At 46.6% G+C, this 27,463-nt stretch overlaps 1 long non-coding RNA gene across 1 annotated transcript; it reads left to right on the top strand.

The window, feature by feature from the left end:
• Nucleotides 1-10,013: 10,013 nt before the first annotated feature.
• On the top strand, nt 10,014-15,993 carry LOC138811234 (uncharacterized). The gene is made up of 4 exons (XR_011367338.1): nt 10,014-10,108; nt 12,799-12,994; nt 13,826-13,958; nt 15,826-15,993. It is a non-coding gene; the product is annotated as an uncharacterized lncRNA (long non-coding RNA).
• The last annotated feature ends 11,470 nt before the right edge of the window (nt 15,994-27,463 follow it).

Consider the following 27,463-nt stretch of genomic DNA (forward strand, 5'->3'; position numbering starts at 1 on the left):
CACAGCTCCACTTCTGGCTTTTTGGTGGTTCCATGGAGAGAAGTGTCTCTCTCGCTTTCCAGCTTATGGCTGGCTTTGATCCTTGATCCTCAGATCTCTGCATCCCAAGTCACCAGGATGTCAGGCTTGACCCTGAGCCAGAGGTGATGGGCACCAAAGGCTTTTTAGTTTTTGTTTGCTTCCGTTTATCTCCTGTGAACTAGCAAGCCCAAGTTAAAATAATCAGTTACAGGGGATCAAATTCCTCCCCTAGGTCGGTTAATCCAGGCAGATAAAATGTCTTTGGAAAAGGCTAGTCTGAGTTGGCTTAGGGATGTTTGTGTGTGTATGTGTGTGGGTGTTAGAGATACCTACCCTCATCTACGTGATGCCTCCTCCTCCAAGCAGGGAGTGCATCCAGGATCCTGACCCCAAGGGAGGTGGATGAGGGAGGGTACCTAAGGTCACATCCAGGGGGATGATCCGAATTCTGTCCTGCACTGATAAAGCCTGGACAGATAAAGGAGAGAAGGAGAGGGTTATTGGAACAAGAAAGTGAGCCCCTACCTTTGGCTACATGTACAAGCAAGAAAACTGAATACATCTTTCTTGGTAGTCAGAAAAAAGATGTACACTATTCATTTATTTTATGTTTGTGTTAGTCTTAGGGCTTGGATTCAGGGCCTGGGTGTTATCCCTTAGCTTCTTTTGTTCAAGGTTGAGGCTCTACCACTTGAGCCTCAGCACCACATCTGGCTTTTTTGTGTGTGGTTTTGGGGAGCTAGGTGGTTTATGGGAGATAAGAATCTCCTGGACTTTCCTGCCCGGGCTGCTCTGAGTAACATCCATCAGATATCAGCCTCCCAAAGAGCCAGAATGATGGGTGGGAGCCATGAGCTCCTGACTGCCACCATCCATTTATAATCCCTTAGGCCCAGAGCCAGGCCACCTATACTACACCTCCTTGTTGGGAGTAGGAAGCAGCCATGAGTGGGTTTGATACTTCAACAACCTACCTATCTTTGAGCATTGTTCTGGGTCAGTCTGATGGAGGCTTCATCCTTATCCACAGCAATGACATGGCTCTGTCACAAGAACAAATGTCCCCCCGGGAGGCGTCAGGTCTGTGGTCTTTCCTCTGAACCCCGCCACCCTAACCAAAACGACACTCCCCAGCAAAGCTTAGTACACACAGAGTGTTTTTATTGTCTTATACCCAGGGTCTTGTCAGATACGTGGGGGTATAGGTCAGAGGCCCGGAATTGTGCTGGCAGGGGGACAAGGCGACACCTTCACATCCACTTTCCTTCAACGGTGTAGCAGAGGGATGTGGGGAAGGACTGATGGGATAGACAATGAATAACCATCACGGTCTAGCCAGGGCACAGAGGGGCTTACCTCAAGGGGCTGGTTCAACAGGCTGGGCAAACAGCTCCTGACCCACAGCCCACATCCAGAGTGAGAGGGCCACCTTGGGTTCCAGCCACATGGGAATGCTGGGCCACCTCCTCCAGCATTCTACCAATTCCTGCGAGAGAGAAAGAGAGAGGGAGAGAGAAGAGACAGAGAGGGAGAGAGAGAGACAGAGGTCCAGAATTACACTTAAGCCAGGTGCCGGTGGCTCGGACCTATAATCCTACCTACACAAGAGGCTGAGATGTGAAGATGGTGGTTCATAGCTGGCTCCAGAGGAATGTCTGTGAGACTCTTATCCTCAAAGAACCAACAGAAAACCCGAAGTGATGCTGTGGCTCAGGGGGTAGAGTACTAGCCTTGTTCTGAGGAGCTCAGGGATAGCATCCAGGCCCAGAATTCAATCCCCACAAATGACAAGAAGTGGACTTCCCACACAAGATGGGACTGAATAACACACAGGGTCCTAGGAAGCATGGCAGAGAAATCAGGCCAAGATTCCTGTCAGCTGGGGTCATGAGTAGGTCACCTGGCTTCTCCATGACTCATTTTCCCCAGCTGGAAAAATGAATAGAGTGAAAAATCCCTTCCGCATGGGGACAGGGTAATGATGAAAGGCAGCCATGTTTTGTTTCATAATCCCACACCTGTTGCTTGATTAATAACAGACCCCATCTGAGCCCTTTCCCGGAAACTTCCTGTCATATGCTCACAGAATTGTTGAGAACTGTATCTGACACCTGCTCCCTCTGTGCCTGGCCCTGCTACAGAGACACCTCTGTATTAATCCCTTATTTACTCACAACTGTCCCATGAGGAGACTTAGGTCCCATGGTGGACATCCAACCCAGAGCTTCACCTGTGGTCAAGAATCGGCTGCCGTGAACTAAAGGTTTGGGACAATCCATCTAAAATGATGACTGAGTAGGGCACTAAATGTCTACCACCACCACTACCTCCCCCCCCCCCACATACACACAAACACACCTCCACCATCCTTTGCAGGCAAAGATGTTTTACTTTCTTTCTTTTTGTTGGTTGTGGGGCTTGAACTCTGGGCCTGGGTTCTATCCCTGACCTCTTCAGCGCAAGTCCAGCACTCTACTACTTGAGCCACAGCACCACTTCCGGTTTTCTGGTGCTTTATTGGAGAGAAGAGCCTGAGGGTCTTTCCTGCCCAAGCTGGCTTTTACCCATGTTCCTAAGATTCAGCTCCTGAGTACTTAGGATGAGAGCCATGAGCCACTGGCACCCGGCCAAAGAGGCTTTTCTATGCCTGTCATCCTATCCCCTCAGGAGACTGAGATCTGAGGACTTCACTTGGATGCAACCCTTGGCAGCAAAGTCATTGAAAACTCTTATCTCCAATTAAACACCCAAAAACATTGCAAGTGGAGCTCTGGCTCAAATGGTAGAGTGCTAGCTTTGAGCATGAAACCAGGGATGGGACCCAGGCCCTAGTTTTAAGCTTTTTCTAGCATAGACCCACCCAAGAAAAGGAAGCAGGTGAGCACACGGGAGATCAAAGCTCACACACAATACTCAAGACTCACAGAATAGACCCCATCCTGCTCTGAGTCTCTAGATTCTGTGTACTAGATCATGGCAGGCTGAGATGGGACTGACCATGCACCAAGTCAGGACATTCAAGTACAATCCATACTGAGGATCCCATGACCTCATCAAGGACTCAAGATCTCTCAATGTCCTGCCTTGACACTGGGCAGTCAGGTGAGATCTAGTTATCCAAACAAAGGATATGGGAATGAATGAATTTCTCAGCCAAGGGATGCAGACTGGAGGGCTCTAGGTCCCTCTCTCTCAGGGAGGAGAAAGGGGTGATCCATCTCAGGAATGTTCCTGGGTTGTGAGTATCCTCAAAGAAACAACCCTGCTCCCACCCCAGTGCCTCCTGATTTCCCACTAGCCTCAACCTTCAGTCGGCCCCTCCCACATCTGCCATCTAGACTAAAGGGTGAGCCAGCAAAGAGACCCACCTCTACCTCTGAGAATGGCAGTCAGGGGGCCCTAGAATCCCCTAGAGGAAGTCTGGGGGCAACACGGGTCTGACTCTTGCCCTCATTCCCTGGGTGTCCTGTTCCAGTGGCACGCTTACCTCTGTCTCTGGTCGAGGAATGAACACTGGGGGTGTCATCTTCAGATTGAGTCAGCAAAAGTGCCAGTGCCCATGGGTGTACTGCACAGGCATCCTGCAGTGGACGACAGCCAGGTTTTCAATGGTGAAACCAGAGTGCCAGGACTTTTAATAGCCATGTGGCTGGGTCGAAGATTCTATCACTGATGGTCTAGGTTGTCAGTTGAGGTCATAGCTCCAATGGCCTGAGTCACTGGATCTGGGATTGTCCTCCCTCTTCATCTTCCTGCTAATCCCTTGCCACCCCCCTCTGGACACTCCCTCAGCCTATACCTCCCTAGCGCTTGGACAGTATCTTCTTATCTGACCAGAAAATAAACTCCATGAGCCAGGGGAAATTGAAACTCTGTGACACACCCTGAGCCCTAGGGTCTACCCGAGGCTACTTCCCTCTGCAGTCAGCGACCACTCAGATTTGTATGTCATGAAATTGCTGATGTCATGAATGGGTCAGTGGCTTGGTCCTCCACACTAGCTTTAGGCTCTGGAACTGTCCCCACAGAGATTGTGAATGGTTGGCTCCCTTGATCTAGGGACTCCAAACCAAGGCTTGCATGCTCCCTTCTTCCTTCCTTTCCTCCTTTTCTCTCTCCATCCTTCCCTCCTCTCTTTCTCTTTCTTTTCTTTGTGTCACTCCTGGGCATGAACTCAGAGCCTAGGTGCTGTCCCTGAGCCTTTTTACTCAAGGCCAACAGTCTACAGCTTGAGCTGCTAATCCACTTCTGGCATTTTCTTTTTGGTAGTCAGTTGGAGATAAAGAGTCTCAAGCCTCCTAAGTAGCTAGGATGACAGGTGTGAGGCACCAGCATCCAGCTCAAACCAAGATTTCTTCATGTGCTGTGGAACCAGCACTGGAACCTTTCATCGTGTATGACTCCAACTCTCTCTCCCCCAGGAACTGGCACACACTGTAACGTTTTGTTAAATAGATGAGCATCTGTCTATGACAATACTACAGAAAAGTCCCATCCAACTCAGGTAAGCATCCTGGGTGGGGGTAAAGCCTGATGTAGCTCTCCCACAGTTCTCCCTCCTCCCTCTTCCCACCCTCCTGGTGCCACCGCACTTAACTCTTTTGGTTCCAAGGACGTGAGCCATGTACTCACTGTATTCTGGGGCCTCTAGGATGCCTATCTTCTCAAAGATCTCTGTCCAGCCACTGACCAGCTGTATGGCACTCTATTCCCCACTCAGCTGTGAACAAGGTTGTCCTGAGTTGAAAGCTTGGCTCAAGGGGCCTCCTCTGCACTCCCTAGTGCCAGACTGGATGGTCCACCATATCCAGCTCCCAATTTTCATGTTGTAGAAAAGGATCCCTGAGGCATCCTGGGTCTCTGAATCTCCCAGAGTCCAGTACAGGTCCTGGGAATTGTCTCTGCTCACAGCAATCAGGCTGCAGATGGCAAGGTCACAATCTCTGCTCCCCACAACATTCTCGAATGTAGTGATCACCCTAGAGAGAGCCGGAGGAGAATTGGCAGCTGCCGGAGAAAGGCAGTCAAGGCACGGCGTTCATATCAGGAGACCATTTGGCTCCGCAACTCTGCTTTTGCTGCTTGAATATCATTGTTTGGTGGCTGAAATGGTCCTTCTCATTTGACCCATTATCCCAAGCATTAGTAGAAATTGCCAGCTTCAAGGAAAAAACCCTGGAAAAGCTGGCATTTCAACTTGTCCCAATCAAACTTAAAGGGTTCCAAAGTCAGCGGTCCCCTTTTCCTTCCAGGCAGCCTACAGTAGGTTACAGAAAATGGCATTCAGAGAGCCCTAGCTAATTGCCATGTCCTGATACCAAGCAGGCTCCAGCAGGGGCAAACACTTGCCTACCATTGCCTAGCTGGAAACAGCCCAGGAGGGACACAGATTGGAGACTGCAGAACTCCAGGTAGGACTACCCACCAGTGCACTGCCCCTAGAGTGAATCCACGCCACCACTGGGGGCCAAGAGCACCCTCCCCAGATGCCCACTTACATGGTCAATACCCTGGGTAAGATTCTCCTCTCATCCTCAGTCGTGGTGAACCATCTGCTATGTCACACCGTTCATCACTTCCCAGACCCTCCTAGATTCACAGCCCCTGCCCTACTACCTCCCATCTAATTCCCTATTTATGTTTGGCAGACTCATTCCCAACCTTGAATTAGCTCCAACTATACACACCAGAGCAGACTGTCTGGCTGGAAGAGTGCGGCTGTGATCACAGTAGCCTCATGAGCCTTCTGGCTAAAGAAGAAGGGCAGGTGTCCACTCTGGTCTGCGGTTCACACAGGCCTCCAAGAAGAGACCCACGCAGGTCCAGCAGCTACTGTGGGCTGCAGAAAAGGGGAAGAAAGAGGTGGAAAGGAACATCTACTGAGACCTTCTCTAAAGGAGCCATGAAACGGTGAAAGAGAAAACAAAAATTATGGCTGGGCTCATACCGGACATTAATTGAAAAAGAATAACAAATACACACATACACACAAATAAAATGCTTTTGCTCTTTTTAGACAAGGTGACTGTACAATGAGAAAGATGATCTCTCTCTCTCTCTGTCTCTCTTTATCTCTCTCTCTCTGTCTCTTTCTCTCTCTCTCTCTCTCGCACGCACACACACACACACATACACACACACACACACACACACACAGATTCAGAGCAGTTTCTCTCCTGAGTTTGTTGGTTTCTCACCTGGGCAATGTACTAGCTGGAGCACAGGGGTTCCCTTGTCAGAACCAAGGGATCTCACCCAAGGGGAACAATGCTCTCATAATGCAGAAGGGCCAGACCTTCCCATTGGTAACAACAAGCCTTGACTCCCCATTCACCAAAACCCTAGACCAGGATGCTGGGTGAAGGACTTCCGAGACACGTGGCTTCTCAGAGCCTGGACAGAAAACAAAGCAGGTGCCTCCAGAAAGGTGTCTGACCTGGGGTGGGGGCGTTGTTGGGGACTTTGATGGGGTCCTAAAGGCTATATACATGGATGGACTCCCTACTTCCCTCCTACATACTTCTGGGCAACGTGGCAAATTCTTGGTGAGGACTAGGAGACTAGATGGACTGGTAGCACTAGCAGAAGCTGGCAGAACTGGGAAATGTGATCACCCAGTCAGAACTGTTGAATGCTGGGGTTGGGGTACAGGCCAGTTATATGTGTGTCAGAGGGGGTGTGTTTTTCTCCCAAATACCCACCTTCTATCTGACCCCAGTGCCCTCACCTCTGTAGTGGGCTCTTCTGGGAATGACCTCAGGTGAAAGGGTGACTGAGCGCAGAAGACAAGGGCTCACACAACAACGGAGTCTATCTTCTGCATCCAACCACCCCTGCCCAGCAAAAGGGAAAAGAACCGAGAAGGTAGGTGTGGAGGTGCAGCTCCCCACCTCTGACTAAAGCCACCAGGTTACCACCAGGGAGAGGAAGGGTGCACATGCACAGCTGTGTGGTTCCCACTGCTCCAGGCCAGGGGTTCTGTGGTCTCCCCTCCTCCTCATCCCTGCAGCTCCCCTTTTCCTGGAACACTGGCCACTAGGGATGAGGGTGGGATCCCCAGGTGGACACCCACCTCCACCCCCCACCCCTGGGGTGCATTTGTGGCAGAGCCAGGACAGACTGTGGGGCACGGTGGAGGCACAGACAGGGCAGGATGGGGAGGCAAGAGGCAAGGGTCCGGGTCCGCGAGGGTGGGGGGAAGGGTAGAGTGGGGGATGGGGTTTACAGGGGGGGTTGTGGAGTGCAGGAGCTCAGGTCGGCCACTCACGTGTGCTGCTGGAAGAAGCTGTAGGCTGCGACTCCGCGTGGCGCCAGAAGTCTGAGAACCGAGGGCTGGAACCAAGTCAGGGCCACCAGCAGGCCAGGGGCGCAACATCTCCGCCAGGTGACTGCTATAGGCTCCGCGGGTCCCAGCCAGCAGCGCCAGGTTTGAAACCCAGCGCGGGCGCGTGGTGAAGCTGTGAGCAGCCTCTGCTCTTCCTCAGCCACCACCGCAGCCTCAGCGGCCTCCTAACCTGTGGCCGCCGCCGCCTCAGCAGCCACTGCCTCTGCCGTGCTCCCCGCACCGGGACCTCAGACTCAGGGCCACCATGGCTGGGCGCCTCCGAGGGGCTGCGTGTGGCGATGTGCCTGCCTTGCAGGATCCGCATGCTCTGCGCTCCCGGCCAGGCCCCACACTATGATCGGAGCAGCCTCCAGCCATTGAAGCCATTTCCACGGGTGCTAGTGCTCCTGCTCGCTCTTCTCCCAGCTCTCCCTGGGCCCCACACTCCTCTCCTGGGACACCCCGCCCCTTCTGCGCACACACCCCTGCCCCCTTGTGCCCCTGGCCATTGCTGCCACCAAAGTGTGCTCCTGGGCCCCGCCCCCTCCTCCCCTGGGTCCCACCCCCCACCCCTGGCCACAATTGCAGCCCTGACTGGGCCCTGAGGCTTCTAGACCATGGCAATTGCAGCCTTACCTCAGCTCAACATTACCCCCACCCCCAGTACCGGCCCAGGGGATCGAATCTCCCCTCAGCCCCACGGCTGGAGGAGACTCTCCTCCATCCCCCTCCACTCCACACACCAAGCAGTTGCATGGTGACACTCCTGTGTGTATGTGTGTTTGTGTTTGTGTCTGTGTGATTGTTGGGGATAACCACCTCTCAAGGACTCAGAACATAGCACCCTTTGGGATGACTCAGCACACAGCACACTTCCAAAATCAGCACAAAGCACCCTGTGTAAATGACTCAGCACACAGCTCCCCTTGAAGGACTCAGCATGTAGTATGCTGAGTACTCTACCCAGCACCCGTTGAAGGAGGGAGTCTATAGCCCACAGTGTAAAGGACTCAGTGAATGGCACCCTTTGGGATGACTCAGCAAACAGCATCTTTTTAAGGACTCAGCATATAACTCCCATGAGGGAAGGACCCAGTAAATAGCGCCCTGTGAAGGACTCAGCACATAGCTGTATGTCACAAGTTCAGCTGTCATTAGAATTAGGGTGCTTTCTTCAGTATCACCATTCTTCAGAAACACTTCACAAATCCTACCAGTTCACATTTAGACAAGCTGTGTTTTATGAGGGAAGTCAGCTGGGGGTCTTTAACTAAAAGCTTGGGGGCCCTGTCCCTGAGCTCTTTGGTTCAATGCTAGAGCTCTAACACTTGGAGGCACAGATCCAATTTTGTTTTTTGGGGTTTTTCTTTGACAGGTCTTATGGTGATAAGTAAGGCCAAGTTAGGGTATCCGTGGGCAAAGGCTCTTAGCTCAGCCTGGAGCTGACCTCTCCCTTCCCTGTTGCCCTGGAAAGCTGGGCCTCCTGGAGCTCTCTGGGCCTAGGGTGGAACAGACCTACTCAGGCATCAGCAATCAGGGTGAGCAAAAGTCAGCTTGGCCCTAGTAACTTGCCCATTTTGAACTCTAGAGGATAATGGCATGAGACCGCATGTTCCGTGTGTGGCCACCAGGGGGCAGGAGTGGCCCACAATAGGGATTGTACTTGTCACTTGTGTTTACTCTTGCTTCCCTGGGGCCCCCAATCATGATTCAAAGCGACCATGGACAGCAAAGTCCTTGAGACTCATACCTACAATTAACCATCAAAAAGGAAGTGGGGCTGCACACACACACACACACACACACACACATACACACACACACACCACATGAATGCAAAATCAGAGATTTCTACACTGCAGTCTTTGGGTATTCTCTACTTTTTCCCCCAGTAAGCCTGGTGGCTGCTGGCCCAGGTGTTTGGTGCATACAACATCACCTGGCATCTTCAATTTTGGAGGAACAGAATGGCTAGAAGGTCAACCTTCCCCCATCCCGGCTCCTTGATTGGGTCATCGTCTATCCAGGCCCTTTGGGGCTCCTTTACAGACTCGCCAAGATGCCTTCAAAAGGCATCACATACTGGGCACTGGTGGCTCATGCCTGTCATTCTAGCTACGCAGGAATCTGAGATCTGGAGGATCATGGTGCCAAGCCAGTCTGGGCAGGACAGTGTATGAGACTCTTATCGATGAACCATCAGAAAACAAAAATGGCATTGTGGCTCAAGTGGTAGAGTGCCAGCCTTGAGAAAAAGAGCTCAGGGACAGCCTTCATGACCAACAACAACACGGAGAGGCATTGCATGATGTCTTTGGGATTGGCATGGGCCAAATGTAATTGGAATTAATTATAAATGGAATTAATCAAGTCCTCCAAGACAAAGCAGTACCTCCTTTAATCCTGTGCTCCTCCATCGTCTCACCCCCTGGCCTTGTTCGTGCTTTGGGTCAGCATGGTTCTGGCTGGATGGGAGGGCTCCAAGGAAGATCCCAGAGCAATCACCCCACCTCCTTCTGCCCTGCTCACCCTGATGCTTCTGCTCTTTGCCATAGACCTTCTTCCTGGAATCCATCCATGAGGTCATCACCACCATCATAGTGGTGAGTGGTGGGTGTGGCCTAACTAGGGGCAGTCAGAGGTGGAAGTAGGTCTGGGACTAGGAGCTTCCACTTTGGGTGTGGGCTGAGGCCTGGGCTGACTTTTATTTCATCCTGACCCTTGCAGTGGTGGGGAGACAGTGTAGACTTCACATTGAGTCAGGTAAGATTGGAATCTGGAGGACCACTTGTGTGGGGAAGGATGTGGGACTCAGGGGGCCACTGTTGTTGGTATTTTCTTGGGACTCCCCCCTCCCTCTCTCATCCCTCAATGGTAGAAGAAAAACTTCAACTCAGGGTGTGGGAAGAGGGGGCAGGGGAATATTTTGGGTTGAACCAGACTTGTGCTTCATATTCATCCTAGCCCCTACTTCCTATTTATCTGAGGAATGGCCATATGGGTTTGGGAGGGGGAAAAATCATCCTAGCTGAGAATGTGGATCAGTGGTAGAGTGTTTGCCTAGCATGCCAGAAGTCACCAATGGGCCACCAATAGGCCATTAGATGTCCCTTGAGTTTGGGCCAACTCCCTTCAGCCTCTGCCCTACCCTACCCCCAGTTTAACCTTCCCATTGCCCGGCAGATGGAGGCCTGAGAGAAAGCCACTTGGTCACCTACTTCTGGTGGCTAACGCTTTTGAGAGTCAGTATGTCACATAGAGAGTCGTCATCTACATCAGTCTACCGGAGAAAGTGAGAAAGCACTCCTCACTTGAGCCTGGAAGCTGTGGGCAGATCTGGATGTGGGGCATCTGGGGCAGGACCTGCTCCTTGGGGGAATCCACTATGGGGTCGGGAACACTGACCTCTCCTCTGGCAGTTTCCATGCTGTCTTCAAGTTGCTTCTGAAGCAGTGTTGGGGAGGGGGATGGGAGGCTCAGCCTGTGCTGGCATCTGGAAACTGCTGTCTGTGCTTTCCCTGACTAGGAGTGACAGCAGCTCCTCAACACTCTCCTCTTCTCGATCTTCTCCTGAGACAGCCAGTGCATGCACTGGGCTTTTTCCCAACATAGCTCATTCAGGAACAACATCTGCTTTTTACACACCATGAGGGACTCCTTGATAGTTTGGATGTGTGCCAAAAGCTGGCTGCATCAATGCTGGAGCTCACCTTCTGGACTCTGGAAGTCCACCTCATCAGGCAGGTCATGGATGAGGGTCTGTGGCTCCAGCTCAGTCTGGCACTGAGCTGCTGGGTTGGCCATGGGGTGCCTGAAGCTAGCCCACCATTCTTGGGTCAGGAGTTTCCCCCTGTGGATCTCATCCTCCAAGAGCACTCTCAGAGCCATGTCACTCTTGGTCTGGGGAACCTCTCCATCCTGTGTGATGGTCACATGGGGTGGGGGGGATTCACCTCGTTACCTTTTGCTTCTCCAGGGCTCATCCCTTCCCCTTCCCCAGGGAAAGCCAGGAAGCTCAGCTGGGCTTGCAGGCATTCCTCCTGTGATCTGGTGGCTTCCAGGCACTTGAGAGTGTCCTGCCACTTCGGGGACACCACCTGGTCCCTCCAGTTTGTTGAGCCCTTCACTTGCATCAGCTGCTCCAGCAGCTGGATCTGCCTCTCTAAGTGCTGCTGCAGGGCCTCCTTCTCAGACCACAATCGCTCATTGGAGACAATGTGCCATTCACAGGAGGTTCTGAACTCCTGCACTGGCCCAGGGACTGCTCCTGCTGCTCCTGAGCTGCTTGGCTCTCTCTCTCTCAGCCACCACTATCCATTTCTCTATCTTCTTCTCTGAGCAGTCCTACTGCTCCCGCAGATGTTTCTTCATCTGCTGCTTTGTGTCCAGGATGCTGGCAAGCTCCTCCTTCTCACTACTCATCCGGTGGAGAGTGTCCCACAGCAGGGCCAGCTTTTCCTCCGGTTGTCTATCCCACACACATGCACATCGTGGGGTCTCAGGGGTCTCCTGCTGATCCTAGGCTTTCTCCTCCAGTCTCTGCAGTTGCTCCTACTGCTCCACGTTCTGAAGACGGAGACTGGTTTTCCTGGACCTGGATATGAAGTTGTTCCTCCAGGTTATTCAACTCCATCTTCAGTACCTAATGCCCTCCAGCGCTTGTTGGAACTTGCATATTCTCTTCTTCATGTTGCTCCTCTGTACCTACAGCACTTCCACCTTCTGCTGCAACTCTGTGTTCACTTGCTCCAGGTCATCAAAGTTTCTGGTATTTTCCTCGAGCTGAAGGATCACATCATTCAGCTGTTTGAGGAACATTTTGGTCTTCTCCTTTGCAGCAGTGACCAGAGAAGCCACTATCTCCAGATCTGCCACACCCCACTCTGTAGCTTGTAGGCAGCTGGTGAGAGCTTCATGCTCCCTTTCTCTGTCATCAGCGGCCTACTGCACTTGGGCCAGTGCACATTGTAAATCGCTTTCTGCCGAAACCAACCACTGTATGGGTGCCTTTTGGATTTCTACCTCCATTTTTGGTGCTGCATGTATCTGGTCTATCTTCTCCCTCTCTTACTCCCATTGACCCTGCGGGTCTGTCTCCCTACTTCAGTGGTTGGATCTTGGCACAGAGTGCCTGGTTTCTTCTTTTCTGTGGTCCAGGGTGGGCATCATATGCAGGTAGCATCTCTGTGGATCCTTGGTGGGATTGGGACCCTTGACACTCTGGACCCTGGTGGCTGTGACTGAGTCCAAAGGCAGGGTAGGCCCATGGTCGGCATCACCTTTCGCTGGACTCTCCATACAATCTCGCTCCCCAGTGGTGTTTGTCTTGGGGATCCCTCCCTTTTTCGTGTTCTTTGTTTTCTTGAATGTTTCAGGTCTGTCGGGAGGATACTGCTGGTGTTCTTGTGGCAGCTTTTTGCCCACAGTTCTCTCATTGATTCTTATTGTTTCAGACATCTGAGCGCCAGGACGGGAAAGTTGGGCTGGCTACATTCCCAGGCTCTAGAAAATCTTCTATTCTCCCACTCACTGACTAGGACATCGTTTCCTACTCTACCTCAAAGTCACCTGGAGTCTCTTGCTCACCACTCAGCGACCTCTACATTCCTCAACTGCTGATAGTGGTGTCACCCAACAGAGGGATTCCAGGTGCTACTGGGAAGCATGTAATATGGGCATGTCCACTATTCTTGGATCCCATTGGTGAAAAAGAACGATGAAAAAATGGGGGTGTGCCTGGAATCCTGGGATGCAGACCAAGTGGGCCTAGTCAACATGACAGCAGCTCCTTTACCAGGAAAGTCTGTCCAATCCAGTTGGGGACAAGAGGGAGACCTGCTTTAGCCAGATGGCTGCACAGATTGTTGTGTATGTCTGTTTTTGCCAGTCCTGGACCTTGAACTCAGCATCTGGTCACAGTCCATGAGGTGTTCTTGCTCAAGATTAGCCCTCTACCACTGGAGCCACACAGCTCTACTTCTGGCTTTGTTGGCATTGAGGTTGGACAGGTGTCTCAAGGACTTTCCTGCCTAGGGTTACTTTGACCATGATCCTCCTATCACAGCCTTGTAAGTATCAAGGAGGACTGGTGAGAGCCACTGGTGCTTGGCTAATCATTGTTCGGGATTATGGCTTCCTCAGTAGCCTGCAAGCCTTCAGCAATGCAAGGTGAAGTATGTTTTGTAGCCAGATCACTCAGACCCAGATGGCCATACTGCAAAGTAAGAAAATGTAAAAATGCCATCCTGCCACTTTTTTCTGTGCAATTCCCCCGTTGCACAGGGCCTGAAGTTCTAGGATCCCAGGATAGCTTGTGTTTCCAGCGGCTGCACCCCAGCCTATGGTGATGAAAGCTGAGGCACGGTTACCATGACCTGAGTTCAAGACCATGCTTGGCAAAAAAAGCAAAAAAGCAGAAAAAAATTAGCTCCCTGGCTTGCAATTCACGCTGTTTCTCCTACCTTTGATTTTGAACTTAAGGCCTGGGTAACTCTGAAGCACTGTGGACGAAGGGGAAGCTCACCATGCTTGAAGACAAGAAAGTGAGGCCTGGTCCCTAGGCATGAATTAAAGTCCCAGCCCTGGAAAAATTCTATTTATATATATTGTAAAGGTAAGATTTCTACTTACATATAGATTTTCAGTCCATGTCCTGTTTGTATTTGTTATTTATTGTATTTTTGTTTTATTCATTTATTTTCCATTTTTTAATTGTGAAAATACTGTACATAGGGGATACAATTACATGGGCAAGATAATGAGTACATTTCATATCAAGCATTGTAGCCTCCTCCTTTGTTTCCACTTCCCATCCCTTCCCATGTTCCCTCTCACCCCCCCAACCAATCCTCCCTGCTCCTCCCCCGCACTCCCCCTGCACCAATGTTGTAAAGTTCATTTTTGACATAACGACTTGTACATCTCATTGCTGCAATGGGTCCACCTGTATCCCTATTTAAACGATTAATTTTTCCTGTTCCCCTCCACAAATTATACCGACATCAAATACAGTGAAAGCAGGTGTTATACTGTGGGAGAGGGACGTACAAAGCAACAAAGAAATAATATTATACATGTGTTAGAAACAATCACAAGAGAGAGAAAAATCATTTGAGTACATATCTTAGGGTTCATTTCCCTAACATCACCTTATCTGACCTATTCTGCTTGACCCAGACATATACTAGATATTGCAAATAAGGGAAACCATGGGACCTATGCTTCTTTGGGCCTGGCTTACTTCACTTAATATAATTTTTTCCAAGTCTTTCCATTTCCTAATAAATGGGGCAATGTCATTCTTTCTGATGGAGGCATAGAATTCCATTGTGTATATATACTACGTTTTCTTGATCCATTCATCTACTGAGGGGCATCTGGGTTGGTTCCATATCTTAGCTATAGTAAATAGTGCTGCAATAAACATAGTCGTGCTGGTAGCTTTAGTGTGGTCTTGTTTGTAAACATTTGGGTAAATGCTCAAAAGTGGAATTGCTGGGTCATAGGAGAGTTCTATGTGAAGTCTTTTGAGGAACCTCCATACTACTTTCCAAAGTGGTTGAACAAGTTTACACTCCCACCAACAATGCAGTAAGGTTCTCTTCTGTCCACATCCCCTCCAGCATCGGTTGTTATTAGAGTTCTTGATTATAGGCATTCTAACTGGTGTGAGGTGGTATCTCAATATTGTTTTGATTTGCATTTCTTTTATGGCTAGGGAGGTTGAGCATTTCTTCATGTGTCTATTGGCCATGCATCTTTCCTCTTCAGAGAAGTTTCTCTTTAAGTCTTTTGCCCACTCTTTTATTGGGCAATTGTTTCTTTGAGGATTTGTTGTTGGGCGATTTAATTTTCTGAGTTCCCAATATATTTTAGATATGAGATTTTATATTGACTCTGATGACACACATTCCATTCATGATATTGATGACAACCCATCACATAGTATCTAGATTTGCACATGTGTTCTCCATCATGTCTGACACCCAGGACTCTCAGAGAAAAGGAAAACAGCTATCACACTCAGCTTCTTACTCCATGATCCAATTGTTGGCAGTGCTGGGATCTGAACTCAGGGCCTAGCAGACCCAATTCAGACCCTGAATGGGTGTGTCAAAACTGCAACCTCTAGCCAATGAAGCTGCCAGGGCATTTCCAGACCCTGAGATTGAGCTGCAGGAGTGGACAAAATAGCCATACATGGATAGACAGGTGGTAGAACAACAAAAAAAATATTTGTACATAGTGGCAGAGATATCTACCTAATATTCAATGACATCAACTACATTCCTACTAACTCTTAGGACTTTATTATGCCACCATTGAAGGAATAGTATTCTTTTCATGCTTAATTAACCATTCATTAAGATGAATCATTGTCCTAGGATCACTGCCTCTAATTTTGGACTTGACCAATACACGCAGAAACTTCTCATTCAATCATGCGTTTGCTAACATTTCATTGTTATTCCCATGCATAGGAACAAGTATCTTGGGATCTCCCCGCACTGGTAGGTGTCAGGACCAGGATTCAAGCTCAGGGCCTATTTTGCCGCATGGGCCTATGGTTTCCCTGATGGGCCGTTAGCCTTCTCCAATGCAAGGTGAAGTACCATTTGCAGCCGTGTAATTCAGACCCAGGATGGTCACCGTGCAAAACAAGAAAATATAAAAAATCCATCCTGCGACATTTTTTCTGTCATTTTTCTGTCATCTTTTCCTGTCATTTTTCTGTCAGTTTTACCTGCAAAGTTTTAGAGCCTAGGATCCAAGGATCGGCTACAGGCCCATGGGAGCCCACCAGCCTGAGGTGATCGAAGCTGAGGCAGAGTTGTCATGAACTGAGTTCAAGTCCCATGCTTGGCAATAATAATAATAATAATAATAATAATAACAATAACACACCCTGGCTCAGAATTCTCACCATTTTTCTGCCACCTCTGAGATTCCAACTCAGGACTGGGTAACTTTGTTGCACTGTGGGGGAAAGTGAAGCTCACCATCCTTAAAGACTACAAGGTCAGGCCTAGTCTCAGGGCCTGAACTGAAGCCCGAGCACTGGCAAAAATCATATGCTCACCTACTTTATACATAGGATCTCTCTTTACATAGGGATGTGGAATGCATCATGCATTCAGTGTAGTTATTCTTTTTATTGTGTGCCTTAGTCATGGATGCATTTTGTATTTTATTGTATAAGATGACAGCTATAACTGTGCTGACATGGATGGCAACTGATTCCCATGAATATAGAGTTGCCTATATAGCATACTGCATCCTAGCTGAGACCCAGGACTTTCACAGGACAGAGAAACAGGTGCAACGATTGGCTTCTCACATCAGGATTCATCTTTTGGCAATGCTGGGATCTGACCTCGGGGAATGGCAGGACCAATAGGCGAATGGGTCCAGGTAAGCACACCAGACTGTGATACACTAAGGAGCGAGGCCATTCCCAGGACCTGAAATTGAGCCCCGCGTGGGCGTGGGGCAGGGCGGAGAAGGGGAGCACAACAGTCATCCTTTCATAATCTAAAGGTAGTATGTAAATAAGTACATATTTGTATAGAGTAGGATGGCGACCAGTGATGGAATCCAGTCTACCTTGTGACTAATGATTCTTGGATCTTCCCCAATGCCTCCATTTCATGACTGTGATGATTATGGCCATGTTTCATCAGCTCTTCATTAAAAATAATCTATACCCCATAAGTCCTGCCTATCATTTCCTACTAGCATCAAACTGGAACTACTCATTCAAAGATGAGATCCATCGAATTCCATGACTCTTCCTAGGTCTGGAAATGAGTATCTCAGAATCTCCCACCATTCCCTCAATGCATGGGGGCTGACCAGGATTCGACCCCGGGGCCTACGTTGCTGGGTCGGCCTCTGACTCTTCTGATGGCCAACAGGCCATCAGCCACACCAGGTAACCTTCACTCTGCAGGCCACCGTGTTTGGACCCTGCATGGTCAGCATGCAAAGGAAAATAAATGTAAAAGTGCCAGGTGGAAATTTCCACCGCTTTTATTCCCCCTCGGGGCTTTTATTTTTCCAGCAAGCCCCTGGATCTTAGGGTCCGAGGTCTGTGGGTCCAGAGGCTGCAGCCTAGGATGATCAGAGCTGAGGCAGAGTTGCCATGACTTGAGTTCAAGGCCCGGCTCTGGCATAAAAATAAATAAATAAAAAATTATGAATGAAGCACCCTAGCTAAGAACTCACACTGTGATACTGCTAGAGCTGGGATTTAAACTCAGGTCTGGGTAACCCCATTGCACTGTGGGAGAAGGGGAAGCTCACCATCCTTGAAGACTAGAATGTCAGGCCTGGTCCAGGGCTTGATTTGAAGCCCAAGCACTGGACAAAATAACAAGCCCAACTCTTTTACATATAGGATCTCTATTTACATACAGGTTTGGTATGCATCTTGCATTCAATGTAGTTATCTTTTTTTTATTTTGAGTCTTATTCATGGATGTATTGTTTATTTTATTGAGTATGGTGACAGGTATATCTGTGCTGACATGGATGACATCCTATTCCCATGGCTATAGAGTTGCCTATATACCATTCTCCATCCTGGCTGAGGCCCAGGACTTTCACAGGACAGGAAAACAGGTGGATCGATGCGCTTCTCACATCAAGATGAATCTTTCGCAAGTGCTGGGATTTGAACTCAGGGCCTAGCTGGCCCAATTGGTGAATTGGGTCAATTTGAGCACACCAGCCTGTGAGCCACTATGGAGCTAGGATGTACCCAGGTTCTGAGACTGAGCCCTGGAAGGGAGGATCAATATAATCATGAATTCATCGTTTAAGTACAGGATCTATATTATCATACATGGATGGGTGGCATCTTGCATTCAGTGTACTCGTTCTCTTTATTTTGTGTCTTATGCTTGGATGCAATGTGTATTTTATTGATTATGATGACAGATATAACTGTGCTGACATGGATGGCAACCCACTCCTTTGGGTATAGGGTTGCCTATGTAGTAATCTCCGTCCTCCCTGAGACCCAGGTCTTTCTCAGGACAGGAAAACAGATGGATCGATAGGCTTCTCACATCAGGATAATCTTTTGGCAGTGCTGGGATACAAACTCAGGGCCTAGCAGGCCCAATTGGTGAATGGGCAAAAGTGAGCACACCAGCTTGTGAGCCACTAAGGAGGTAGGCCAGTTCTAGGACTTGAGATACAGCCCTGGGAGAAGGGGATTAGGAGGGGGGAAAATAGTCATGCATTTGTAAGTGCAAGTTAGTATGCAAATAAGTACATATTTTTATAGTGTAGAAGAGATGGAGACCTGTGATGGGATCTACCTTGTGACTACCAATGCTTGGATCTTCCCCGATGCCTCCATTTCATAACTGTGATGATTATGGTCATGCTTCATCAATTCTTCATTAAAAATAATCAATATCCCATGAATCTTGCCTATCATTTCCTACTCACATCAAGCAGGAACTACTCATTCAAAGATAAGATTGATTGCATTCCAGGACCCTTCCTAGGCCCAGAAACCAGTGTCCCAGGATCTCCAGCAGTTCTCTCATAGTAAAAGGGCTGACTGGGATTCATCCTCGGGACCTCCATTGTCTGGTTAGCCTGTGGCACCCCAAAAAACCAGCAGGCTTTCAGCCATGTCAGGTCACCTTCATTCTGCAGGCAGCCATGTTTGGACCCAGAATTGTCACCATGCAAAGGAAGCCCCAGCACTGGACAAGCCCACCTCTTTTAAACATAGGATCTCTATTTACATAACGATGTGGCATGCACCTGGTTTTCAGTTAATCTTTTTATTTTGTGTCTTATTCATCTATGTATTGTGTATTTTATTGAGTATAGGAGGAAATATATAACTGTGCTCACATGGATGACAACCTATTCCAATGGGTATAGAGTTTCCTATGCTTTCTATATCCTAGCTGCGACCCAGGACCCAGCATAGGAAAACATCTGCAAGGTTTGGCATCTCACATCAGGATGAACCTTTTGGCAATGCTAGAAGTAGAACTCAGGGCCTAGCAGAACCAACTGCCAAATGGGTCAACATGAGCACACCAGCTTGTGAGCCACTAAGGAGGTAGGCCATACACAGGACGTGAGATCTAGCCCTGAGGTGGGGGTGGAGCACCATATTCATCCATTCATAAGCTGAAAATAATATGCTAATAAAGGCCTGTTTGTATAGAGTAGGAGATGTGGTGAGCTGTGTTGGAATCCTATCTTCCATGTGACTACCAATTCTTGGATCTTTCCCAATTCGTCAATTTCCTGAATGTAATTATTATTGTCACACTTCATGCAGTCTTAATTCAGATCTTACCTATCATTTCCTATGTGAATCATGCATGCACTTCTCAACTCTTCCCTAGGCCTGAATTCAAGCACCAGTACTGAAAAACAAAACATTTATAGACATTTTAAATATTGGAGTTATATCGCTATATTCATTTTAAATCATGTTTGTTGGAGTGATTCATTATATTTTATTATTATTAATTGATTGATTGAGTTAGCATTTATTTTATGGACTGTGAGTACACCTATAACATTTATTACATTTGTTCCAATCTATTCCATAGCATATAGCTTTGAATACATAACATGCACATCATACTTAAAACCCAGCACTTGCACAGAAAAGGAAAACAGGTGTCACACATGGAATCTTACACCAGGAAGAAACTTTGGCAATGATGGGACCTTGACTGAGGGACTAGGAGGCCCAATTCATGAAGGGGTGAGTGTCAGCATGGCAGCATCTAGCCCATGCAGGTGCCAAGTGGATCTGAAGACCTGGGATCGAGTTCCAGGTTTGGCCAAAATAGCAAAAATGTTCTATGCAGATGATGCTATACAAGTAAATATAAATTTAGATACTTACATACTGCCAGAAATATCTATTTAGTGTTCAATTATACATACTACGCTCCTACGGATTCTCAGGTCTTTAGTGAGGACTCCATTTAATCAATAGTATTCTTTTAGTGCATAATGAACTATGAATTAAAATCAGTCGGTGTCCTGTGATTATTGGGTCTAATTTTCTGCTAGACTGATTGATGAACTACTCATCAAACCATGACATTGTTCACAGTCCTCTGGTGCTCTTATGGAAAGGCAATAGATTCTTAGGCTCCCCAGCCCTTTGGAAGTGGCATGACCGGGATTCAAACTCAGGACCTAGGTGTCCAGGTTGGCCTATGGCTTCGCTGCCAGCCTGCCAGCCTTCAGCAGTGCCAGGTAACCTACAGGTTGCAGCCATGTCATTTGAAACCAGGATGGTCACCATGCAAGGAAGGAAAACCAAGAAACCGCCGACCATCCACAGATCGCGGGTTTTTTTGGTGCTGTTTTCATTTTGTTTTCCTGTCAGCCCCTGAGGCGTACCATCCCATGATCGGCCGTGAGTCCAGAGGCTGCACCATCCCAGCCTAGGGTGATGGAATCTCAGGCAGTGTTGCCACAACTTCAGTGCAAGCCCCGTGATTGGCAACCAATCAATCAATCAATAAAATTTTAAAATATTAGAAATATCTGGGCGCCGGTGGCTCACACCTGTAATTCTAGCTACTCAAGAGGCTTAGGATTGTGGTTCAATCCAACCCAGGCTGTACAGCCCATGAGACTCTTATCTCCAATAAAGCACTAGAAAACCAGAAGTGGTGCTGTGGCTCAAGCGGTAGTGCACTCGCTTTGAGCTGAAGAGTGCATGGACAGTGCCCAAGGCCAGAGCTCAAGCCCCACGAAAAAAAATTGTAAAAATACTAATGAAGCTCCCCAGCTTGGCATTCAAAACTTTTATTTTTCCTTTAAGGCCTGGCATTTGAACTGAGAGTCTGGGTAAATCTAATGCACTGTGGGGGATGGGGAAACTCACCATCTTTGAAGACAAACAATTCAGGCCTCTTCCCTAGGCCTGAATTCAATCCCCAGTCCTGTTAAAGTAATATTCATCCACATTTGAAATAATGATTAATATCAACATACTTATGTTTACCGCATATTATTTTACTGTGTATGTATTTTATTTCTTGCACTATTCATTCATTCATTATTTATATTGACTATTATTACACTTATAACATGTATTAAATTGATTACATCTTATGAGAACTATACAGATTAGCATATGTATTATATACCTTACTTCAGACCCAGGACATTCACAGAAATTCTATAGTAGATGATCCCATGCTTAGAAAAACAGAAAGAATACACCAACCAAAGTCGAATTCATCCCTAGGCACCCCAGTGGCTCACATCTTTAATCCCAGCTACTCAAGAGGTGAGAACTGGAAGACGAAATTTTAAAGCCAATCCAGGCAGAAAAGCCTGAGAAACGACATCTCCAATTAACTGGCAAAAAGCAAGGCTACAGGTATAGCTGAAGTGGTAGAAAATCAGCTATGAACAATCAAGCCAAGAAAGAGCAAGCTGAATTAAAGTGCAGAGAGAGGTGGATAGGGGAAGAAAGCAGAGAGAAATCCTCCAAAAACAGAGAACAAAACAAGAGTACACACATCCCACCTAATTTATGGCACCAACAAACTGAAAATAAAAAATCAAGCTTGTACAGTTGTATAACTTTACATGAGCACATATGCTTTTAGGTACACTTCAAAGCTATGTTTTAATAATATCTGTAGATATATTAAAAATGTATGCGTATATATATATATATATATATATATATATATATATATATATATCTTTAAATAAACTAAAAAACTAGCCAATGAATAAATACTTCTGAATTAGTGCCTTAACCATGGCTTTATAAATTATATATATTAAAAGTGTATTCCAAGTTCCTTTCCTCAGAATCAATCTTTAATAAGTTTGTTCATGCACCAGGTGACAGTGGCTCACACCTATAATCCTAGCTACTTAGGAGGCTGAGATCTGAGGATGGGAGTTCAAAGCCTGCCTGGGCAGGAATGTCCGTGAGACCCTTATGTCCAATAAACCGGAAATGGCACTGTGGCTCAAGCATTAGAGGACTTGCCATGAGTTGAAGAGCTGAAGGTGGGCAGCGAACCCTAGAGTTCATGCCCCACCACCGACAAAAAAAAAAAAAAAAAGAAGAAAGAAGTTTGTTCGTATGGATCATAAAATTCTAACCTTCTGAGCTTTAGGAAACTTGCCTTCCTTTTCTTCCACGGTCTTATGCTCTTTAGGCAAGTACTCCAATACTGAGCTACATCCCAGTCCCAATGTTTTTGTTTTTCAATTTATAATTCACTTAATTCCCAAAATGCTTACAAGTACCTACTGTCCTCACAGAATTAGTATTCATTCAGAAACCCAACCTTTTGTGGTATGAGAACTCTCCTACTGTATTTTGTGGTAGGCACTGAGGAAAACTCACACGATGCAATTGCAGAGAGTTTATAGTTATAGAAATAACTCTAAATAGAAAGAACATCAACTGTCCCTCTAGGGAGGAATGATGTACTCATTTTCATTCTCACTCTTCATGGCAGATGTTCAAAATAGAAACACCAATGTGCTATGCTGAAATGTAAACGTTTAAACCCCTTTTTAAAAAACTCTCATGTTATAAAATCAAAATGTATCAAATACAGGTGAACCTTAAAGTGAACTTTAAAAAATATGAAAAATGCTAATGAAGCTACCTGGCTTGAAATGTGTGCTATTTTTTTGTCTGCAAGGCCTGGGATTTGACTCGGGGTCTGGGTAACTCTTGCACTCTGCGTGAAGGGGAAGTTCTCTATGCTTGAAGATCAGAAAGTCAGGCCTCTTCCCTAGGCCTGAATTCAGGCCCCAACCTCGGAAAACGTAGTCTTCACATGTATTTTAAAGATAGGATTGAACTTCCAGACAGGTGTTCAGTCTATATCATGTTTGGTGTGGTTATTCATTGTACTTTTTGTTTTATTCATTTATTTACTGTTTATTTTATTGACTGTGATGACACCTAACCATGTATTACATTGTTTACACCCTATCACATAGCATTTAGATTTGCAGACTTGTTCTCCATCATGCCTGACACCCCGCACTCTCACAGAAAAGGAAAACAGGTGTCACACTTGGCTTCTTACTCCAGGAGGAAATTTTTGGCAACCTCTGAGATTGAGCCCCAGGGCGGGCCAAAATAGCCATACATGGATAGGCAGGTGGTAGTACACCAATAAATACATAATAGTACAGAGTGCCAGAGCCATGTATCTAGAATTCAATGACATCTGCTACATTCCTACCAAGTCTTAGGTAGTTATTATGCCTCCATTGAAGGAGTATTATTCTTTTCATGCCTAATTAACCATTAATTAAGTTCAATCAGTGTCCTAGGATTATTGCATCTAATTTGAGTCCAGACTGCTGTACGAACTATTCAATCATGAGTTGCATACCATTCCATTGGAATTTCTTTCTTTTTTTGGGGGGGGGGGGGTTGCAGGCATGGGGCCTGAACTCTGGGCCTTGGTGCTGTCCCTCAGCTCTTCAGCTCAAGGCTAGTGCTCTACCACTTGAGCCACAGCGCAACTTCTGGCTTTCTTCTTTTTGCTTATGTGGTGCTGAGGAATCGAACCCAGGGCCTCAGGCATGCAACCCAAGCACTCTACCACTGAGCCACTTTCCCAGCCACTCCTTCGGAATTTCTAAGCGCAGGCAGGAGTATCTTGGGATCTCCTGCCATTGGTAGGTGCCAGGACCAGGATTTGAACTCAGGGCCTGTGTTGCAGTGTTGGCCTATGGCTTTCCTGACAGTCTGCCAGCCTTGAGCAATGACAGGTCACCTGGGCGTGGCATCCATGTCATTCAGACATAGGATGGTCACCTTGCAAGGAACCATAGCCAAGAAACCGCCTACCATGTACGGCTTGCGGATTTTTTTACTGTCATTTTCATTTTGTTTTCCTGTCAGACATCAGGTCTTAGGATTCCAGGATCGGCTTTGGTTCTGGAAGCTACACCCCAGGTTAGTGTGATGTAAGCTGAGACAGAGCTGTCACAATCTGAGTTCAAGTCACGTGCATGGTCAAAAACAAACAAAAAAATTAAATTAAAAAAATTAAAACAATTTAAAAAATTTTTAAAACAATTATTTATCTCCCTGTTTTGCAATTCGTGCCATTTTTTCTGCCAGGCCTGGGATATGAACTCAAGATCTGGGTAAATAGGCAGCACTGTGGGGCTAGGGGAATCACACCATACTTGAAGTCAAGAAAGTCAGGCCTGTTCCTAGGCCTGAATTCAAGCCTCAGTCCTAGAAAACATACTCCTTATATCATTTTATTTACATTTTAAAGACAGGATTTATACTTCCATATAGTCAGACAATATCATGTTTGGTATGGTTATTCATTTCATTTCTTGTTTTATTCATTTATTTACCATTTATTTTATTGACTCTTTGAGCCCTATATGGTTTATTACATTGTTTACTTCCTATCACATAGCATCTAGATTTGTAGATGTGTTCACTATAATGCCTGACACCCAAGACTCTCTCAGAAAAGGAAAACATGTGTCACATTTGGCTTCTTACTCCAAGATTAAACTTTTGGCAGTGCTGGGATCCGACCTCCGGGCCTAGCAGGCCCAATTCATGAATGGGTAAGGGTGAGCACGGCAGCCTCTAGCCAATGAAGCTGTGAGGTGGTTCCCAGGCACTGAGATGGAGCCCCAGGTTTGGCCAAAACAGTGATAAATGGATTGGCAGATGGTGGTATACAATTAGTACATATTGATAGAGTGCCAGAGCCATCTATCTGACTGAATGACGCCTACTACATTCCTACCAACTCTAAGGTATTTATTATACTGCCTTTGAAGTAATATTATTCTTTTCATGCTTAATAAACTATCAGTTAAAATCAGTCAGAATCCTACGATTATTATATCCACTTTTAGGCTCGACTGATGCACGAACTACTCTTTCAATCAGTGTTCCTATGCATAGGAACGAGTGTCTTGTGATGTCCTGCCATTGGTAGGTGTCAGGACTTAGATTTTTAACCCAGGGCCTATTTTGACAGGTTGGCCAATGGCTTCCCTGATGGCCCACCAGCCTTCAGGAATAGCAGTTCAGCTCCACTTTGCAGCCATGTCATTCTGACTCAGGATGGTCACCCTGTAAAGAAAAGAATAACGTAGAACCCCCAGTCTTCTGCAGCTAGGGACTTTTTGTGCTGTCCCACTTTTTTTTTTTCTTCCTGCAAACCCTCTGGGATCCCAGGATTGACTATAGGTGAGAGGCTGCAGTCCAGTCTAAGGCAATCAGAGTTGAGGTATATTTGGCACAACCTGAGTTCAAGCTCCATGGTTGGCAAAAAAATAATAATAAATAAATAAATAAATAAATTATTTAAATAAATTGAAAATAATCCCCCTGGTTTGGAATTTCTGCCAGTTTTCTTTCCTAGCCCGGGATTTGAACTCAGGATCTTGCTAAATCTGTAGCAATGTGAGGGAAGGTGCAGAGTTTCTACTACTTGAGTTCAAATCCTGTGCCTAGCCAAAAACAAAAAATTAAGTCACTGACCTCATCTGGGGAGTGGGAGGGTAGCTGTGGAGGTGGGAGAGAAGGGATGGCAAGGGGAAAACAAAGGAGGAGGTAACAGTGCTCAATAGTAAATGTACTCATTACTTTGCTTATGTAATTGTAATCCCTCTATACAATATTTTTCAACAAAAAATGTACAAAAAAGGAAACAACTTAGAGCTCAGATAAGCACTTTGCAGGTAAGGGAAGCATGTCTGAATAGATATACAAGATTATACACTGCTGCTTTTAAAATATTCAGTTTGGAACTGAATAAACATAATTGCATCTATTAAAAGTAATTCTCACTGTCTTGGAACTGGGGTTAGTATTTCTGCCACTGCTGGGATTTGATCTTACCATCCGGGTAACTCTTTTGCATCGTAGGTGAAGGGGAAGCTCACTGTCCTTGAGGAAAAGAAATTCAGGGTACAATTCCCAGGTTCTAAATTAAGTCCTTATAGTGGAAAATAATATTTATGTACATGTGTAATATATGTTACATTTTACATGTGTATGTTTATTACAAACTGTGATTTTTATGATTGATTTTGTATTTTTGTATTTCCAATTTTTTTCATTTACTTATTGTTTATTGTATTAGTATTATTATACACATAATATTTATTACATTTTGCACATCTATTATATAATTACACACTATAATTTAGGACATTGACTCATTTTTCTTTAATACTTTATTAAGTGTTGAAACCTAATACAAAATTAAATGGAGACATTTGTCACAGCCTTCACATGTTTAGAGTCTCTCTCAAATATGAGCTGTGACTTGTTTATCTTTAATACCTTCCTATAGGGATTTCTTTAGATGATTTATACTCAGAAGCCTTTCCTTGAGGATAGGCAAGTTGAGAGATAAAATTGTAAGGGTGGGACTGGGAATGTGGCTTAGTGGTAGAGAGCTTGCTCAGCATGCATGAATGCCAGGGTTTGAATCCTCAGTGCCACAAACTCAGAAAAAGCCAGAAGCTGTGGAGTGCTCAAGTGGTAGAGCACAAGCCTTGAGAAAAAGAAGCATGGAGACAGTACCCAGCCCCTAAGTTCAAGCCCCAGCACTGGCAAAACCAATAGGCCAGATGTCAGTGGCTCATACCTGGAACCCTATCTTCTCAGGAGGCTGAGATCTGAAGACCACAGTTCAAAGACAGCCTAGGCAAGGAAAGCCTGTTAGAATCTGATCACCAACGAACCACCAAAAGGCCCCACGTGGCACTGTGGCTCAAGTGGTAGTGTGTTCGCCTTGAGATGAAGGGCTCAGGGACAGTGCCCAAGCTTGAGTTTGAGACACACAATGGGAAAAAGTGAGAGCTAATCAAAGTACTTTTCCTATTTGCTAATTAGGAGAACATTCTCTGGAAAATGAACTCTGATGTACACCAGAATTGGAGTCAGAGCTCAAGGTTCAAGTTTAGCAGATCCATCTGCCCAGCCTCTCAGACTCTAGCATTATAACCTTGTGTCCTGCAGGGTTCTGAAAGGCCCATTGTTGAAAGGCTTAATATGTTCCCCAAGCCCTTTGTGATAAACAATTGACTTGTATTGTCAATGTCATTACACTTCTGACCTAGCAGAGC

The sequence above is a fragment of the Dipodomys merriami genome, unplaced genomic scaffold (genome assembly GCF_024711535.1).
Source record: "Dipodomys merriami isolate MVZ:Mamm:240054 unplaced genomic scaffold, mDipMer1.0.p SCAF_1049, whole genome shotgun sequence".
NCBI lineage: Eukaryota > Metazoa > Chordata > Mammalia > Rodentia > Heteromyidae > Dipodomys > Dipodomys merriami.